This window comes from Labrus bergylta, chromosome 14 (assembly GCF_963930695.1).
Source record: "Labrus bergylta chromosome 14, fLabBer1.1, whole genome shotgun sequence".
NCBI lineage: Eukaryota > Metazoa > Chordata > Actinopteri > Labriformes > Labridae > Labrus > Labrus bergylta.
Genome location: NC_089208.1, coordinates 27,913,651 through 27,929,488, shown reverse-complemented (window position 1 = coordinate 27,929,488; position 15,838 = coordinate 27,913,651). Strand labels below are relative to the sequence as shown.

At 38.1% G+C, this 15,838-nt stretch overlaps 2 long non-coding RNA genes across 2 annotated transcripts; one reads left to right on the top strand and one right to left on the bottom strand.

The window, feature by feature from the left end:
* The first annotated feature begins 10,175 nt into the window (after positions 1-10,175).
* LOC109980269 (uncharacterized) lies at positions 10,176-13,430 on the top strand. The gene is made up of 7 exons (XR_010668633.1): positions 10,176-10,391; positions 10,797-10,991; positions 11,278-11,364; positions 11,450-11,907; positions 12,256-12,396; positions 12,588-12,696; positions 12,850-13,430. It is a non-coding gene; the product is annotated as an uncharacterized lncRNA (long non-coding RNA).
* Positions 13,431-13,554: 124 nt separating this feature from the next.
* Positions 13,555-15,469, bottom strand: LOC136182381 (uncharacterized). Its single transcript, XR_010668632.1, has 3 exons — positions 15,341-15,469; positions 14,033-14,303; positions 13,555-13,638 (listed from the first exon to the last, which is right to left on the bottom strand). It is a non-coding gene; the product is annotated as an uncharacterized lncRNA (long non-coding RNA).
* Between the last annotated feature and the right edge of the window lie 369 nt (positions 15,470-15,838).

The following is a 15,838-nucleotide window of genomic DNA, read 5'->3' as shown; positions in this document are numbered from 1 at the left end:
TAAAAGTAAAAATCTCTGATGCTCTTTTTCTTTATTAATTCATCCTAGTACTTTTTTAATCCTTCTTTCCTTATAAAAGAGTTAATCTAATTTGTCATCATTCATTGTTTTAATATTCAGTTTAATGTCTTTCATAGAGAAACAGGGTTGAACAGGTCAAAAGGCTTCATGTCTCTGCTAGGCCTCAAATGAAGGAGTTTTTAACATCAGTCTTGTTCACAAAGCATACAGCATGTAGTGGAGAATGACCCTCTGTCTTTTGGAACATTTTCACACTTTTTAACACCCTTTTTTGATGTTTTGATAAAAGTGTTTCAATTGTGAAAGGTTTGGCAAATTGAGAGTGGGGCCTTAAGTGACTTGTGGGCTCACAAAATCTCTTAGAAGAGACCTAGGATGTTGTTTTGGTAACAGTTCCCAATCTCACGAACAACTGGTGAAAATCTGGGGGTTCTAGGTCAAACATAAGTGTATGAAAAAGGGATTTAAAATTTGAGTCTACGGAGGGGAGGGGGGGCGTTTAATCGATAGTGAACGCGCCCTCGGCCTTTAAACCGACAGTGGGCGTGACTGCTCAATTGCGCATGTCAGCAGTACACTGACAGACCATAACATAATAGGCTTTTTGAATAGGTTTTTGCTTAGATTCCTGGAATGGGATCTTTGGTTAACACACACAGATTTAAGATGTGTTTTTGCAACCAACCTTAAAAAACATAAGTAAATACCCCCTGAAAAATCTAATAAAGAGGTCGCTCACAAGTGACGATTACGTTGTTGATAGCGTCCATAGCAACCACCATAGCAACAGTAGAAAACGTAACAGTCCAACGTTTTCCTAGCGAGACCTGAAAGAATCTTCGTAGAAATGAACAAACTAAAGATCATAAACATAAACTGAACAAAGATTATGAAGATACAATGTACATTTGTTGGCAGAAAGGTTATCAAAACAACACTTAAGCTTCAAACTATCTTAAAATATTTCATTTTCCATCGAAAATAGAAGGGATGTCCACCATGTTTTTTTCGCCAGGGGAAAACTGGGCAGTCACGTGACCTGAGGTGTGCCTATACAATAGAATAGACAAAAGGAAACGTAGGCATGTCACAATTTTAGAGCCCTTATTGTGAAACTACTATGTTTTGCGCTGTGGACCAACGTAGGTATTACACATGTTGACATGAGACTGGGTTGGATCACAAACACAAGAGCTGGAGTGTAACAATTATGTTGATGGATGCTGAGAATAGAAAAGAGCCCCTCTCATAATTCACCAGCGGTCCCTGCCTCTGTTGTTATCTGTGATTGGACAGGAGGCTCACACAGCGCCTGTTAGACCATAGATTGCTCCGATAGAGTCATGGTGGCAGCAGGTTGTTTGAAGGCTCATTCAGATTCAATCTGAGAGATTTCAGCCTGGATTTATGCCTCCTTTATTGCCTCCTCACTCTGGAGCTTCAGTAAACCTGAATGAATGATTGTGTCATGAAGCAGACTTCCTCTTCTCCCTCCCAGCAGACAGGACCCTGAGCTGAGCAGGCTGACTGTGCTGTGTGTTTCATTCACACTCTGCAGAGCTTCACCTGAGAGTGTGAACACTATTAACAGAGTCATTAGAGGAGGTCATGTTGAAGCCAAATGTTTCCCCTTGATGAGATCAAAAACACAGCAGGAGTTATTTATCAGCCATGATGAGAGTGATGCAAACTGTTCACTGAGATAACTGATGGTGATTCTTTAAAGGAGGACGACTTGACCTCTCACTTTTTAATTGAGGTTGCTTCTCACTAAGAGTAATAGCAACATGTGCCTCTCTTATATAGACGTGTTATATAGACATTATTTTCAGGTCATTTTTAAAACTAGAATGGTATTTCTTTCTGGCTCATACTTTCTGTTGAGGTGAATTTTTGTTTGTGAGATGATTTTTACGTAAATGTTTTTCATAGCTTTTTTTCTGGTATCAACTAACAACGTTAATAAGATATGGTATGCTTTATTTTCTCCTTGGGTAAAGAAAATCATTTTATTAAAACAACACATGTTAAACCCACCCTAACAATGAAAGGCCTCCAAACAGCTGAGCACACATTTCTGTGACTCACTCAGAGCTCATGATGCATTTTAAAGTAAATGGAGCTCATCAATGTCGTCTTTAGAGGAAATCATCCAGGTATCCATCTGCTTTCTTCTACCTGAACAGCTGTGTGCTCACTGCTGCTGTGTGCTTCACTTTATCTGACTGACATATAGACTCCGCCCCCCAACACAGAGCCCATTTAATATGAATAAATGAGACTCATTAGTCTGACCAGTTGGCGTGCCCAGAAAACAGAATTATTATTATTTACCAGGAAATAAACGAAGGAGAAACCTGGAGCTCATTTTTCCTCTTCAGTGATGAATCTTTGCTGCTTCTGATGATGGATGAAGCAGCTCCCTCTACAATCAACTTTATACCTCCACTCATCACTTTGCTCTGCTGTGGATTTGTTCAGATTGTAACTAAATGTGAAGAAACATGTAGGCTGTGTGTGATTTTAGATTCAAGTGTCTGAAATCAGAATATCGACCATATTCAAGCCAAAGTAACTAATGATCAGGGGTCTCATTTATAAAAGAGTGCGTAGAATCCATACTAAAAATGTACGTGCGCCAAAAACCCGGAAATGGCGGGCGCACAAAATTATTCTGATTTATAAAACCGCTCGTACACACACCTGCACGCAATGTTCCCTTTATAAATCACGATCCACCTGGAAATGTGCACACGTAGATTAAACCTATGTTCGGCCCTCTACACGCCCACAATCAACCATAAACGGTCAGTGCAAAGAAGCTCGTGAATGAAAATTCAAACAAATGAGGGGGCGGAGCAAAGGTTTCCAGCGCTGGATCGCGGCAAAACCCGGAAGTTTAGACAAAGAAACAAAACTTTCTGACCCAGAAACGGAGGAGTTTGAGAATGAAGTGAAGGATAAAATGGACATATCGGTAGTAAACTGCAGCAGGAGGATCACAAACGCTGCTGCTGCATTCACCCTGTCCTATGTGCCAAAACATCCAGCGTTCATCATAACGCACAAGTATATCTGCAATGTTTACATGTTTACAGGACCCACACTGACTTCATATTGTCAGAGTTCTCACGTCAGTCAGCAGTCTGCCTCACTCTATCATATTAGTAATCAAAAGTTTAATCAACGAACAAAAATGTTTGATTGTTAGCCACATTTTTTTGTGGGAAACTCCATCTGCTCTGTGACTAATTATGAGGATATATAGGCCTAATGATCGTTTCAGAGATGCCCCGACTTAATGTCCACACTTGAATTATTTACAGAATAAATACGTGCAGCTGATGAAGACATGCTGAGTAACGAGAAGGCGAAATGTGTGAAGCCACCGCGTGTCTCTGTGCGCTCTGTGTGTCTTGACACAGTCATCTTTATTAAAACTAAAAACCACACTTAATGATAAATGCACGATATTGAAAGATATTAATGAAAACTGTTGGCTCTATGGTGTCTGTGTTACTCTAATGTTTAACTCTACATCAGTGATTACATTAGTGTAACGCTCGGTCCTCTGAGGTCCGTCCGGGATAATGAAGGCGAGACGGCGCTGATGCAATATGTACATGGCAGACTTTTTTTTATTTTTTTTATTTTATGTTTATATATTGTCATAATAAAAGTGACTTATTGGAAATGGCTCACCAGATGCATGATTATAGCCTAAATAAAACCATTGTTTTGAATGATTATAATGACGTGGATCTGTCAGTAAAGTTTGATATTTAGTGAAATAAAATGTGGAAGAGACATCAATATGTATCTGCAGGCTTCAATCCACCACTTCAGCGTCTGTGTCACCAATTTCCCATGCCTCCAAAATGAACGTACGCCTGGGTCAGAGTTTGCTTACCAGTGCGCACATTTTACCAGATTTACCACATTTAGTCAGGTTTGTTTTTATAGATCACAAACTTTGTGTGGGAAACCGCGTACGCCAGTTTCAGGCCCTGTTTTGTGCGTACGCAACAGTTATAAATGAGACCCCTGGTGAGTATTTTATTACAGTAATCTTAATAGCTACACGCCTGAATGTCACAGTTCTTGACACAAAGGAGCTGGCCTTTGAGGGGGGGCGTTTTAAAAACCCATACCCAATTGGTCACAGTCCACCCACGGGGGAAGCAGGTACCGGACAATAAAACACACATGAACCAATATCAGATATATGGTGTATTTTATTCATACATTGTACAGCAATGACATGTCTAAATGTAACTCCAATTGAGGATCAATCAGTTCAGTTCATTTCAATTGGCTTCAGTCGGACAAAAGAGTTCATCCACCGCATCCCATTGGTTTCCTTGTATTCAGCCCGAGTGATATAATTGTTTATAAGTAACCCAGTTCCTGACTATTATTCAGCACGTTTACATTCTGGCAGAGTACCTACACATGTTTCTTATCGGGTGTGTGTGTGCTGCTGACCCCCCACTAGAAACATAATGACTTGCATACAAACCCAAACAGTTTACATGACTGAAGATAATGTGTGTTTGGTATTGACATTTTGTAATGTTACACACTGATATTCAGATGTTGGGAACACACGTTTTTGCATATTATGGGATGTAGGTGCTTATAATCCAGCTCACATCAATAAAAATAAGGAAACCTAAACTCTGTTATACGCTAAAAGAAATACTAACTAAGACCAAATCATAACCGTTTGTGTCAACACTGGCCCTGTGTGTATGCTGCTGATCATTAAAAATGTCTCGAACTCTCTCTTTTCTGAGGAATAATCCCAGTTTGGATTACCGTCAAATTGATTAACATTAGTGTAACCCGTGGAATTAGATGCCACACAGGACACAATTAATGTGGGGTTTCAGTAGCGATATTTTATTTGTAAACCACAAGTTAGTATATTTTACCAGAGTGCATAAGATACCTTAGTTAACCTCTGGCTATGTGTTATAATACCAGTTAACATATTTAGCTTTCCCAATGAGTAGCTTCAGATAAAGAAATATAAAGGAATACAAGGAAACTCTGTACCTGTGAGAAATTAAACACAATATAAAAATGCCGACAACTCTAGTAAATGGACTTAAGCTTATATAGCGCTTTTCTAGTCTTCTGACTATTCAAAGCGCTTTTACACTGCCTGTCACACTCACCCATTCACACACTGACGGTAGTGATGATTGCTATGTAGTATCATCAAAAGTAACTAATCCCATTCATACACCACCACTGAAGCAGCAATAGCAATTCAGGGTTAAGTGTCTTCCTAAGGACACATTAGAGCTGGGGATTGAACCCTTCACGTTCTGGTTGAGAGGCGACGACTCTACCAATTGAGCCACAGCCGCCCTCTGAGTGAAACCCTCTCATCCAGTGAACTGTGAGGCCTGGGTAACCTTGTTGCTATACAATGCTTCCACCTAGCGACCAAACCTTAAATCTGCCTGTGGCGGCCCACTTAAAATCTAAAACTCATTTCTGTGAATTAATGTCAAATGCATATAGGACAACAACACAGAATATGTACATTTAACCTACTAACATTTTCAAAGTGAAACTAATTTAAATGATTCTCACCACTCAGTTACATGAGCAACCACTGACTTAATTTTTTCTTGATCGAAAGACCCATGATATGCACGTTACTATTCTGAAATTAATACCTTTTATATATCAATCAACAGAGGAAAACACTATCCTACTGTGTAATATCTGTATTGTCAAGAAGACACTTAAAGGGTGTTTCTATTAATCTCACCCTATCGGACATTAACAATCTAAAACAGAACACAGTAGAAATGGCAATTAGTAATTACCACTCCACACTCTGTGAGAATATTTGTACGTTTACTGCTTCATGTCCCAGATGTACATGTGCATGTTTATAACAGTGACATGTATTTTCAGCTTTTCTTTGCACTTTATTAGAACACAACAGAATTGTACACACTGGAAACAAAACAACGGTGATCTCAGAAAGGTAGTACGGCAGAGTTGATTCTCACAACAGTTGTTGCTCAAATACTCACATGACGACAGTGGAGTTTGAACATCGTGCTGTTGTCCGCAAAGGTCATATCGTTCTTGATGGTCCACTTGTGTGTTAAAACCCTTTCCTTAATGGTCATCACGTGATCGTGGAAGCTGACTCCTGGTGTGATGTCCGTGTGCGTGACACTATACCTGTTGACAATGTCTGTAACCACTTGTTGGTATTTCAACAGCACATCACAAGGTTCAGGCAGCATTAATGTAAATTTAGGACTAGTCCACAATGCTTTCATTATGGGTAACAACTGTAACATATACATAACAACATCCCTGCATGCTATTTGAACGCAGATTAACGTCAACTGGTTATCCTCAGCGAATGTCTACCTACTCATGTACCAGTGGGTGGCCTTCTCTGTGAAAAGGTTGATGTGATGGCATGGAATGCCCCTCCATCTGACCACGATTGTCAGGTGCACCATTATTCCAATGCCCGGTGGCAAGACAGCAAGTTCGGTTGGCTGAGGAAGCCGGTCAGAATAAATTGTCATGTTTAAGTGTTCAGGCCTTTATACACTGTGAGCTTGTAAGCATCTCCCACTCTAGAACACAAGCCCCCCCTCCCCCCGAAGCCCCCACCGTCCCTTCCTCCTCCACCTTCTCACTCTCTGCACCTACTTATTTCAGACATATCAAATAAAATCAAACATATCAAAAAAAAAAAAAGAAAAGCACGAAAACACAATAAACAAAAAACAACATTCAAATTATTTCACAAAAAAAGAAAAAGCAAATTACATATATTCAATTGATATGCCTGAAAAGGAGTAGGAAGAAGTATAAAACTTATTTAATCCTACCCCTTTTCCACAGCTCAATAATTAATATTTATTAAATTAAATTAACTTCCTGTTTTCCTTATAATCTCTCTATATATACAATCTATCTATATACAATTTGCTATACTATATTTATGATACTATATTTGACATTTACAATCCAATGATTTTCTATACATATATACTATACTATACTATGATTTTTTTATAATTCATATATTTATACAATCCATATATCTATATCTATATATACATATCTATTTGTACAATTTAATGTACTATATTTACATTTTATATATTTATACAATCCTTATCTATACAGTTTGGTACAGTATGTTTACAATTATACATTTAAATGTACAATTTGATATAGGCTACTATATGTACAATTTACATATATATATTACACATTAACATACACCTGTGTATTCAAAACTTGTAAACCCAATTATTATTATATCTATTTTATTATTATTATTATTATTTATTTTCTTTTCCTTCTTAAAGCTCTCCCTCATCCCTGTACCTTTTGAAAATCATTGCTTTGTACATTTTTTAAAACTGGATCATGTTTGGACAATGCTTTAGCCCCATGCTCATACCATTCCACAGTTTCACACCACCAATTGAAATGCATTGACTTTTTAAAGTCGTGCGAACAGCTAGCATCTTAAAATTTAACTTTTCCCTCAAATTATAACCCCCCTCTCTGTCAAAAAAAAGTTTTTGAATATTACCTGGTTGCAGTTTGTTTCTTGCTTTGAACATGATTTGTGCCACTTGATAGTCAACCAGGTCAATGAACTTTATAGTACGGGAATGTAAAAACAGGAGGTTGGTGTGATCATAATATCCTGCTTTATTGATTGTTCTTATGGCTCGTTTTTGAAGTGTGACTAGTGGTAGCAGTGAGCTTTTGTAAGTAGTCCCCCAGACCTCCACACAGTAATTTCAATAAGGTAGGGTCATTGAACAGTAGAGAATATGCAATGATTTGTGATCCAATATATGCTTTGCTTTACACAGGACTGAGATGCTACGTGACAGTTTAGATTTAACATGTTTTATGTGAGGTTTCCAGCAGAGCTTGTGGTCTATTGTCACACCTAGGAATTTATTTACATACACTCTTTCAATATTAACACCATCTATCTTAACATTAACGTCATTATTTAAATTACAATTTCCAAACAACATGATTTTTGTTTTGCTTAAATTCAATGATAATTTATTATTGTCAAACCACCTTTTTAATTTGCTCATTTCAGATGTAATTAACTCCAGAAGCTGCTGCAAATCCTCTCCTGTACAAAAAATATTTGTGTCATCTGCAAATAACACAAATTGTAGAATATTTGAGGTTTTACATATATCATTTATGTAGAAAATAAAAATAATTGGGCCCAACACTGACTCCTGGGGGACACCACAAGCAATGTCCAAACAAGATGACGTGTATTCACCCAACTTCACAAGCTGTTGCCTGTTATGTATAGTTAGTATGGAGGACTAAAAGTGCCAAAATGAAATATATAAATATATAATTAATTAAATCATTAAATGTGTCATCAATTATTTAATATTGGAAATAAATCAACAAATATATAAATACATATATAATTATTTAATTAATTAAATGCATGTGTTATTAAATAATTAAATAATTATTTAAATGTGTCATTAATTATTTAAAATTGGTAATATATAAATAAATAATTTATGAAACACATCATTAATTAATGAAATGTTTAATTAATTATTTAAAATGTTAATTCATTTAATGTAAAACCACATTTAATTATTTTACTATTTATTTAATTATTTCACTATTTACTTTGTCATTTCATGGTCCCTACACCAGCAGTGCATCATGAAATAATTTTATCTGTCACTGCTGCTCGTCAAAGTTTCTAACATCTGATTGGTTACTCAGCAAAGCAAGTCATGACAGATCGATCCCAGATAATGGATTGAAGCAGTGAATGCACTCCGATACGTTAAGTGGCAGTGTTCATCCATATATTCGTTTCGGTACGCTCTTCATTTGTCGCCGAAAAAATAGTTGCTGATGATAGAAGACGGATCAATCACCTCACCATTGGTGCAAAGTGTTAGGTGCAGGATGTCCAAAACCTCTCCGGAGCTGCTAAGAGAAGCAACTAATTTGATTGAAGGAGCTCTGAGGAGAACTCCACCGGCAGCACAGGTACAGCAGATACCTGTCGCTACACCACGTACACCTGTTCAAGGTAGGTAAGGATAGTCAGATGTGCTTCTAAACGAAGCTAGCTAGTCGGCAGAATGGTGTTAGCATGTCAGCAGCCCTTAAGTTGGAGTATTATTAGTTATTTCTTTTTAGTTGTTGTTTGCTTTCTTTATTACATTTATCAGTGACATTCGTTGAAATTACTCTAAGCAGGGACTTAAGGATGTTTTAGCTGAGTAGCGATCATGGGAGCTGTAACATTTTCTCTGTGTTGCAGCCGAAGTAGCAAGGCTCTTTGCTCCATACAACAACAACAACAACAACAGCGCCAGGAGACAGCCAGCACGGAGCCAAGTCATCCGAAGATGTGTGTGATGACAACACACACACTTTCTGTTGTTTGGCTGACAACAAGGCTGATAAAGTTCCAAGCATTCAGCTTAAAGCAGACCTTCTTCCTTCAGGACTTGGAGAACAAAGGGTGATCTTTTCAGGTGGGTCTGAAACAAGAAATTTGGCGAAACACTGAGTCCTGACATTTTCTTGGTGTGTATTTGTTATCACAGCTTAGCTTTTGGTATTTGAGTTAATGTGCATTATGTATATTTACAGGAAATGACAACGATCCCATGATTGTAACAAACAAACTGATGGAGGTGTTTCCAAAGCTGCAAGAAGGGGGAGGCTTTGAGTTTCTAAAAATTGCAGGATCTACTCGCAGTCGAAATCTTGGACTTCTTCAATGTCCCAGCACAGGATACACCCTTGCCTATCTAAAAGATCCATCTACAACAATTGGACAGGCTACAATTTACATACGCCCACTTCAACAGGACCTACCCATTGATTCAGTATGGAAATTTACACTGTCACCATTTGATACATAGTTAAAATAAATTGCGCTGTGGAGTTTTAATCAATACTTAACAGATTTGTTGTTCTTAGGAAAGCTAGGGACATGCCTCTGGTCCAGCCATCTCATGTATCACTTGTCAGAAGGAGGTTCCCTTCTCTGAAATGAAACTGCACCGAGCTAACTGTGATGGGTATGCACTTGTTAAAGATATATAAGAATTACATATTCATTTTTCAATAAGAAATTTCTTTTTAGTTTTTGTGCACACAGATGAGAGGAAATGACTATAACATTTTCTGAACTTCAAGGACCCCCATGCAGGAAACACATAGAGAAGGAGAGGGAGACCATGGTGAGGAGAATGATAGAGAGCCACCCACTGACAGGGACAGTGTTCCAGTGAGGCCTGAAACATCTGTAGAGAGTGAAGTAGAACCAGTAGTGATTGAAAGTGAGAAGATTGATCTTAAAGAACTTGACAATGGTTTATGTCATCACAGTAGGAATGCTATAATATTGTGCATGATTAGAACTCAGTTAATAGAAGAATAACACCTTTTAACCATAATAAATAACGACTATAAGACATGCCATTATCACTGCTGTTTTATAGAACCTTAGAAACACTTCCTCATACAGTTCACAGACTCGGACTCGGACTCGTACTTGGTTGACTTAAAACAGCAAATAAGCATCATTCTGATGAAAGTGAAGTAGAAATGGACTTTCCTAGTATCTATTAAAAGGCAGTTGGATTCTGTCACATTTTTCAGGTGTTCCTCCTTTTCTGTTGATTGGGAGAGTTTATCTACATTTAACATGCGAAGTAGTTAAATTTATTTTTGTTCTTGTCTAGACTGGAAGATTATTAAAGAACCAACTCTGGCTGCCCAAGTTTTCAAAGATAATCTACTAAGTGAACATGCAACCGGGAAGCCTCTTAAACTGAAAATGGACGTAAGGGAGAGTGAGGAGGACAGGGAACGGGCACTTCTCTCATTCTATAAACAGCAACAGGAATGGGCATGTCCACTTCATTGTACCCTTGATGGTTAGTAGAATAGAGTTCATAATATAAATATATCCTGTTACATTAATATCAATTATATGTCTTATATGGAATGGTATTAGTGGTTTACTGGTCCCATCAGGTAATTTGGCTGATATTAATCATTATATGATAATCTGCATTGGCTGTTCATGCTGTCTGCATAACAGTTCATGTGTTTGTCCTTCCTTCCTAAAACTTGTCAAGCACTTATAGCCTTGTTACAGCTTGTTTCCAGTGTGTTATTAACAGTATACAGTATTCTTTTTTTTTTTTTTTAATTTTATAGGTGATGCTGCTGTTGGACAGGGTGTGATGCGGTACTTTCTGACAACAATAATATCCAAACTCCAGTTTGGATTCAGAATGAATCTTGGTAAATGTGCTACTATTCAGGTTAATGTCATGCATTTTAAAAGTTAATTGTTTGATTTTAACCCCTGCTCTGTTGGTACTTACAGGAGGAGTGGGCCAAACTCTGCTATTTGAAGGTGAGCCTGACCATCTCGTTCCAGCTGCATCAGAGGTGCTTATTGAGAGCAACCTCTTCCGGGTTGCAGGAAGGATGATAGCCCACTCCTTTTTGCATGATGGCCCCCATGTCACCGGATTAAGTCCTGCTATTCATGTACTGTTCAATGGGGACCCTGAAATGGCAACAATTGTTGTCGAGGACTGTCCTGATCTGCACATCAGGAGTATTATAACAATGGTATGTAACACACAAACAAAAAAACCTTTGCCTTGCAAAATTCCTGGACAGGTGTAATACCTTTTATGATCCAAACTGTAGCTTGAACTTGAAGAACTTACTCAGGAACAAAAGGACACAGTGTCAGATCTTTCCCTGTCTTTGCATCTCCCAGCAGTCACTAAAACGAATCAGAGGTGGCTACATAACAAACTTCTAGTACACGCGGTGAGTTTCTCCTGCTGATTTTGTGAATTCTCCTTCTGAAATTGAACTCATCCCCCATTTATCCATCAATTATGTTTCAAGCTAAGCAATTCTATCACGTCTGCATTTCTTTTGCACATCTGTATTTCAATCACAAACTAATTGGAACTGCAGGCAGGATTATTACAGAACCTAAACACTCTTTAACTCTTTAGCAGGGAGTGGTTTGGTGTTGCAATATGAAAGGATATAATTGGGGAAAAATACATCTTAAGCACTGCATTAGAGTTTTATAAACACTTTCTACTGTGCCAACTTTTGTAGAATTTTAATATTTGGTCAGTAATATGGGTTTGGCCTTTCTTGTAGGTCATCGGGAGGACCATGCGCCAAATTAAACAGTTGAGAAAGGGATTAAAAGATGTGATGCTATGGCCCCTGCTGACATCAAGGCCAGATGTTGTCCCACTTCTTTTTCCGAAAATGGCAGGAATGCAGTTTGTACCCCAGGTGATTTAGTACATCCAACTTATTAACAATACTTAAAATATTAATAAATGTGTGTGCAAATCTTATTGTTTAATTTACTGAGCTGGATATTTTCTCAATTACCAAGACTGTAATCTATATTCCTTTTCATCAGTGCTGAATTATAAATTATCCTAGACACCAAAATACTTTTCAAACTTTTTTTTTTTCAGATGTTCCTAGACAAAATCACATGGCCTGTGGAGGACAGTGATGATGAAGAACTTGACATTGAGTGCAAGTGCCGCATCACTGGTTTTCTACGGATGTTCATTGAAACAGGTATAGCTATCTTATTTTGCAATTTATTTTCATGTTTACCAATGTCTCTATGTCCCATAAACATCTCACTTAACACTGTAGAATATATGAAATGCATAGGGATTTGAACAGTTACAGTGCACTGTGTTCTTAATCCACTTTATGACGTTTTAGCTTCATCAGATACTCTGGCTCAGTTGCTGAAGTTCTGGGTCGGCTGGGAAATGCTCCCTCCAGAACTCAAAGTGGAGTTTTCCGGGGGAACCTTCCCATCATCCTCCACATGCTTTGAAACACTGAAGCTGCCAGCTCATTATAACACCTACAAAGACTTTGAGGAAGCACTTGTTGCTGCCATAGATAGTGCACACACTGGATTTGGTCTTGTTTAAGTATTTTCAGGCAATGATGTTGCTGTGCTTTTATTCAGTAGAAAAAGGTCAATTTGAGTGAAGTGAGTTCAGTGTTTTTCTAACATTTAAAATACAGTGCAGTATTTTCTTTCCCTGAAAATGATACTGCTTTGTTGTTGCTCTTCTGTCAACTGTTTGATACTTAAGTGTGCATCACCTTGCTGTCCTTGCCTGTTGTCATTGGCTACATAAGGTTGTTGAAATTTCTGTTTATGCTAGAAAAAATGGTTTTATTTGCATTAAAACAGCATATTATTATTTCAGATTTGTATTGACAAATCAAGTTAACTAATTCATGAGTGACATTTGCACATGCTTAATAAATAAAATATAAAGCCTGGTTAAGATATCAGTTTCCAATGATTCTTGACAAAACTTGCACTGTCTCCAAATATGATCCAGTTGCATCATTTAAAGAAACTCCTGAAACTGGCAAAATGGCAACCTCTTCATCTGAGAGCTCATGGGCCATCTGAATCTCAGGAACTGACACAGTGTCTCCATGCTGATTGTGAGGCCCATTCCAGTCGATCCCATAGTCTTCATAAACCTGAACAGAGGATAACCTTGATTGACATAGTGTTTAAACTACTATGACATGTCATCACACAAGATTCATGGGATTGATCATTGGTCCTTATGTTGGTGACAAATTAAGTTTTAGGCACTTTGCTGCTCAGATGTTGTTCTGTCAGAGCTCAGGAGACAGAAGAGATTCTCTCATGTTTCGTTCAAAAACAAGAACGAAGTGATAACAGAAACCCTTTTATTAAAATATAGTGGGTCCAATTATCATCTGTCTGAAATGTTTCTTCTAAGAAATTTGAGGAAAAATAAATCTGCTAAACATCAGTGACAAACACCTGTATCTCCTGACCAACAAAATATTAATATATTTTCAAAAGGTTTCAATAATAGTGTAAAACTACAATCTTTTTTTTAACCTCTGCAGGATCCTCCATGGGGCCTTGCTCTCTGTATCTTCTCCAGAGTTCATTAGGTGATTGATTCCTTTCAGTTCTAAGTCCATGAAAGTTCCAAGCATCTCTGAAGGAGCTGAGGGTTCTCTGAATTTGGGGAAGGAAGATCCGGTGCAGGGCATAAAGATGGACTTCGTTGTCTGGATTGAGTGTCCCCTGATCTTCCAATGAAGTGAAGATCTGATAGAAGAGGTCTAGGGCATGCTCATAAACATCTCTCCACATCCTCTCTATTCTGCAATTAGAATGGAATTGACAAATTGTTAATTAATATATAATCTCAAGCTTTAAAATACATTGAGCTGCTATGGTTTGTACAAGCAGTGGTGGACAGTAACGGAGTACATTTACTTGAGTATTTGTTTTTTTGGAAACTTATGACTTTCACTCCACTACAAAACGAATATTGTGCTTTCGACTCCACTACATTTCTAGGAAGCTCGTCGTTACTGGTTCCTTTTAGGCTCAGCATAGCTTTGTAGTCAGCTGTTGGTGTTTTTCTTTTCTAAAATGCAATTGGCCTCACGCTGTGCTCCTCATAGAAGGGAACCAATCACAGTCACCGCTCACACATGGGATGGATTTGGCAATGGAGATGGCAGGAGAAGCTGAGGAAAGAGACTAAATGTGCACCATCTTTTAGGGATTTCCATCACTTTCCACAGACATGGAAAAATGCAGGGCGGTTTACAGATTTTATTAAGGCAAGGGTTATGTTGCCATGTAGCCAAGTGGTTCAACTGGATGATGAGTTCATGAAAGCAGAGTTGTAGAGTTGCAGAGTTGTTCGCAGTAATGGACTGAACAGTAAACTTGCAACTCCCCCACAGTGAATGTACGGGGAGAAAAAAAAGGCCCTCCTGTTTTTTTTGGGTGGGGATGTTTAAATAAAAAAATTAAATGACAATAGCTGTCCTTATTGTTTTTGATTGCATTTTTACGCTGAAGTTTTTACAGGTGTTTCTATAGACTTGTAAGTCAATACATCATTAGGTGGTTTCAGAGAGTTACAAGGTTCTGTATAAGCACTGAGAAAACAATACAGCAATGCACTGATATTAGAAAATGTACTTTGTACTTTTGAATACTCAAGTAGTTTTAAAAGTAAGTACTTTAGTACTTTAACTTGACTAAAATCTTGACCAAGCAACTTTTACTTGTAGTTGAGTAAGATTTGACCATGAGTATCAATACTTTGACTCAAGTACTGGAGTTGAGTACTTTGTCCACCACTGTGTACAAGTAGTCACCAAACAGATATATTTTACCTACCGCTGATTGTGTACACTTCTGCCTGTGATGTGAGAGTTCCTGTTGGTACCTCTGCTCCTGATCATGAATTCTGCTACGTCTGAATTCTCTCTTCCTTTATCAGACCGTACTACTGATGTGTTGGTCATGAACGATTCGTTCAAAACGAACGAATCATCTGGGTGAACGAACTGAACTGGATCACTTACTAAAAAGAGTCGTTCATTTCTCAACTTCAGTTGCCCTCTCCTCTCTTCCGTCTCGTGTCTCAAAGCTCCCGTTCACAGTACGTTCAGTGAACGAACTGAACGAGAGTTCCGACGTGAATCACGCTCCGACGTGAATCACTGAACGAACTGAACGAGAGTTCCGACGTGAATCACTGAACGAACTGAACGAGAGCGCCGCCGACGTGAATCACTGAACGAACTGAGAGGAAGAGCGGAGCTCTCGTTCAGTTCGTTCACTGAACGAACGAACTGAACGAGAGCTCTGACGTGAATCACTGAACGAACAGAA